General features: G+C 49.4%; 1 long non-coding RNA gene across 1 annotated transcript; it reads right to left on the bottom strand.

Annotated features, from left to right (window-relative positions):
• Positions 1-1089: 1089 nt before the first annotated feature.
• LOC132675737 (uncharacterized) lies at positions 1090-3211 on the bottom strand. Its single transcript, XR_009608854.3, has 3 exons — positions 2743-3211; positions 2519-2673; positions 1090-1278 (listed from the first exon to the last, which is right to left on the bottom strand). It is a non-coding gene; the product is annotated as an uncharacterized LOC132675737 (long non-coding RNA).
• Positions 3212-4549: the final 1338 nt, after the last annotated feature.

Genomic DNA, 4549 nt, shown 5'->3' with positions numbered 1-4549 from the left:
GATCAGGCCCATTCACAAAAATCCTAATTGCCCCTGTTCACCCCAACCTTGCAATTCCAGGAGCTCCCCCAGAGGGCCCCTGCTCTGCTCACCATCAGCTCCGAGAGCTGATTTCCTCATTGGCTGGAGTTAAACACACACACACACACACACACACACACACACACACACACACACACACGGGGATGATCTATTTTCACTTATCTTATTTCCCCCATCATGCACCCATGCTCCAATAACCTTATGAGTTCATCATGTTCCTGCTTCTGTTCCTTGTCAGCATTGATATGTCTCTAATGGCAAATTAAAATGCAGAAGTGTATAGGCATGCATGTGCACCCATCACCACACAAACACACACATGCACACACAGAAACCCATCCTGATGGACCAGCTTGGCTCTGTGGATGATCAGATGTTATCCAATAACCTGACAAAGCAAAGAAGCTACCAGATAAGTTATGTCTATGGTTCACTGTCTCCTAAAAATTCTAGAAGCCCAGCCTCAAATGTCCCTCATTTCTCCCTTGGAGCCCATGTAATCTCCAGAATACTCCAGGACGTTTCTGAAAGCATAGAAGCTGGAGTCAACTATTGGTTGGGCCCCCAGGAGAGAGACAGGGCTGGGCCACTGAGTCCTTTTCTAATTCTTTCTCTAAAAGCTTTGATCACAGGCTGACAGTGTCAACTTGCATTGTATTTATGGCCGTCTAACCCAGTACTCATTGTAACGCATGATTCATGGCATGCAGTGAGTGCTCAATAAGTGTTTATAGAAATGAATGCAATTTCTAAGTGATGAGAATGTTCTTAGAAGCAGGGGGAAGACTGCAGTGCTGTCTGCTCCACCCCAGTAAAAAAAAAAAAAAAAAAACCTTGCCATCTCTGATTCTTGTGGCACTGGTTCTTTCAGAGGTAGAGTTTCACCAGAGTAAGCAGCAGAGCCAGGCTGGTTTCAGTGTGTGTTTCAGTTACAGGTCATTGCTATGAATCAGAAAGACTGGCAGTTAAGAGCTGGACTCTGAGGCCAGACAGACCTTTGCTTGAACCCTGGCTCTGGTGAATGTATGGCTTCAGGCAGGTTACTCAATCCCTCTGAGCCTCCTATTATAAATGGTAATAATAATAGGACCTGCTTCAAAGATTTATTGTGTTCTCAGTGAGATGAAGCACGAAAAGGATCAACACAGCCCTAGCACACATTAGTGCTTCTTCATGATGGTGCTGCTGCTTTTTCTGTTGATTTTGGTGTTCATGCACAGTCCAGGCCTGGCTCTACTGCACAGAGGTGAGAAAAAGCAAGAATCAGGTCTTCTGAGGGCCCACAGTTGCATGGGGAGATGCTCGTGGAGAACTAGAGAAGCGTTGCTTGCTAAATTTAGCTCTAAGTTTTGTAGGAGGTCGGGGAGTGGGGGGGGGGTGGCTGAAGTGGTCAAGAGAGGCTTCCTGGAAGAGAAGATATGGGTATGGGCCTTGAAGGATATGAGGGGTGGTTCAGATGATGAGGTGAGGAGGTGCGGGGCAAAAGGCCTGGGTCTGAAAGGAACAGAATGTGTGCAATGGCCTGCAAAGAGCTGCTGGACAAGAGTAAGCTGTGTGAGCACAGATCATAGGTCTGAAGACACATGGTGGATTTGGCTTCCACCATAAAGGTAGCATCGGAAGCACAATGGGTGTGGGACGGTTGCCCGTGCTTCCCACTGAGGGAGTTATTGCTTGGTGACAGCAATACTGTGAAAACAGAGGTCTCTCCTTCCAGTAGTCTGACAATGGTTGTGTCTGACCAGCAGCCTTTGGTGTCACCTTGCACTCTCTGCCCCATCTCCACCCCCTCTTTTCTCCCTGGCTCAGAATTCCTGAAAGAAGGTGGCCAGGATTCACTGGGCCCAGGCATAGGTGAGACAGCTGGACGCCCAGCCAGCAATGGTGATTCAGCACCATGGAGAGCGCCCTGGGCGCCGCCATGCCACAACCTTGGGCTCAAAAGGCCAGTGATTTCCATGTTCCTTTAAAAACCCTCCACTCCTCTAGGTACTGGTTACTGCTTTTCTGCTGTGCCCATTCTCAGATCTCCACCCCTGCCTAATTTTTTTTGTACCTCATACTTCTCAAAGCCTATTCTGTCTTCCAAGAGGTCAGCTGATATATCTGCCTTATTCATCCCATTCATCAGTGTCCTGTCTGTACCAGGTTCTGTACTGACTTAAAGTCTAGGCTTATCTGCCAATGGGAGAGGGCTGCAGAGGGTCTTCTGGTATCAACGAATGTGCATTTCCCCCAAGATCTCCTGGAGCCCCTGGGTGCCTTCGCCAGAGACACAACTTCCTTTGAAATGAATGCTGGGCACCAGTCAGAAGACAGTTGCACCCTCCCAGGGACCAAGAGTTACTAGTTAATGCCAAAACAGCTGCCGTTGGCCGTGTACTTTTACTACACCAGCCACTAAGGTAGGCACTGATGCACACCGTTGCAAAGAAATCACATGCCCTCCCTGCAAGGTGGTACCTTGATTACCTACACTTGACAAGTGTGCCCAGAGAGTTGAGGCCACACTTCCCATGCCACACAGCTGACAAGTAGCAGAGCAGGACTGGATACCAGTTTCTGACTCCACAAAGTTCTGCTCCTTCCTCCTTTCCCTCTCTCTTGCTGTAGAGGCAACTTTAGATGGTCCTATTGGGTGGAAATGACATTCTTATGGGTCAACAAATGGCTGAATATCAGAAATATCATATGGCTCACCTTAGTTTTTTCCCATTGAGAATACCCCTCCCCCTGCCAGGTGTCCACTTCCTCCCCAATATTCCAGCCACTGGGTTTGGCCAGCATCAAACTTCTCCTCTGTGGGCAGGCTGGGGAGAGCTTTCCCTCCAGGGCAACTGTCTGCTCAGAGGTGGCCCCGCTGAACCAGCCGGACCGCATGACCCTTGCAGCAGCTAATGAATACAGGTCACAAAGGGAAAAGCAGCTTTGTGAAATAATCCTTGATCTGGGAGGCTGCCTGGCGTGAGCATGTGGCTTCATCAGAACGTTTCTGGAGGGGAATTAATCATGAAGCTCGGTGGCATCACCAGAGGTGGGAAGGGGTGAGGAAGGTTGTGGGGTTTGGGGGTAGGGAGGCTACTCCATCTCAGCAATCAACGCTAGAAAGAATTCTGTGATATCAGTGGTCGAAGAAGAGTCTGGAGGCTGGGCGAGGACACCAGGAAAGCAAGAAAGGCCAGGCTGAGGGAGACATGCATGAATGAGAAATTACCTATTGGCCTCTGCAGCTGGAGAAAATAAGTATTGTTGGCATTCATTCATTCATTCATTCACTCATTCATTCAACCTTTTCAATCATTCTGTGTTTATGGAGGTCCTCCACGGGCTGGGACTGGTACAACAGTGACAGGACAGGTGTGGTCCTGCCTTTGTGGACTTGCAAAGACACTCAGAATCAGGGATTCTGGACCTATTTCCAGCTCCCTGAGTTCCCCCCATCTCTCCTGACCTCTGCCGTGGAAAATCACCAACATTTATTGAGACTTTGCCACATGCCAGACACAGCGCTATGCTCTCAATAAACCCTGACAGTACGCTGTGGAAGTGGACACTATTATTCCCATATCACAGATAGGAGAATGAGGCCCAGAGAGGACATGGGACTCGTCCAAGGTCCTGAGTCAGCAGGTGGTGATCTGGGTTTCCAACCCAGGCCAGTGTGAGTTCAGAGCTCGCCCTCTCAGCCACTCTAACATTCCATCCCTCTAAGGGAACGACTTTCTACTGCTTTGACCAGACTCCCTCGGCCTTGGAGGGAATCCCCCCTTCCTCACATCTCTAAGCTCACAGTCCTGATGCAAGGTCCTCTTGGCCTTCCTTAATCTATTGTGTCCTCTCTCTTGCTATGAGGCTGGAAGATAATTAAGCAAAGGGAAAAGATTTCAAGGAAAACTGAAGTTCCTTGAAGACACCAAGAGGAAATCTCTGATGGCTAAGCACGTGGGAGTGGTTAACCTCTGGGGACTCTGGCCAGTGATTCCCTGTCCTTGGCACTCTCTGCATCAGTGAGCATCTCAGGGTACCCCACCTGTGCCTTTCCATCCCCTCACTGTAGGACAGAAAGATGTAGCGGGGTGCCCCCGGGTGTGCCCTCTCCTGCCTCCTTTCTGAGAGCCTGCCAGCCCCCATCATTCATTCTGCAAATAGCTTAGCATGCCTGCCCTGGCTGGACACTGTAGAGGCAGCAGGGATACCCTGATCCCGTCCTGGCTCTCATAGACCTGAAAGTCTAACCAAAACACAGACGTCTGACACCAATAACTGATAATTTCCGATTATGATGAATTCTCTACAGATGGGATATGGGTTGAATAGGATCCCCCCAAATTTTTGTCCCCCCAGAACCTCAGAATGTAACCTTATTTGGCATAAGGGTCTTTGCAGATGTAATTAGGGGAAGGATCTTGGGGTGAGATCATCCCCAGGACCAGGGTGGGCCCTGAATCCAAGGGTGGTGTCCTGATGAGACTGAAGAGGAGGGAGAGCTGCACACACAGAGAAGGTG

The sequence above is a fragment of the Panthera onca genome, chromosome D4 (genome assembly GCF_046562875.1).
Source record: "Panthera onca isolate mPanOnc1 chromosome D4, mPanOnc1 haplotype 2, whole genome shotgun sequence".
Lineage (NCBI taxonomy): Eukaryota > Metazoa > Chordata > Mammalia > Carnivora > Felidae > Panthera > Panthera onca.
Note: the sequence above shows the minus strand (reverse complement) of the source record. Positions and strands in the feature narration are given on the sequence as shown.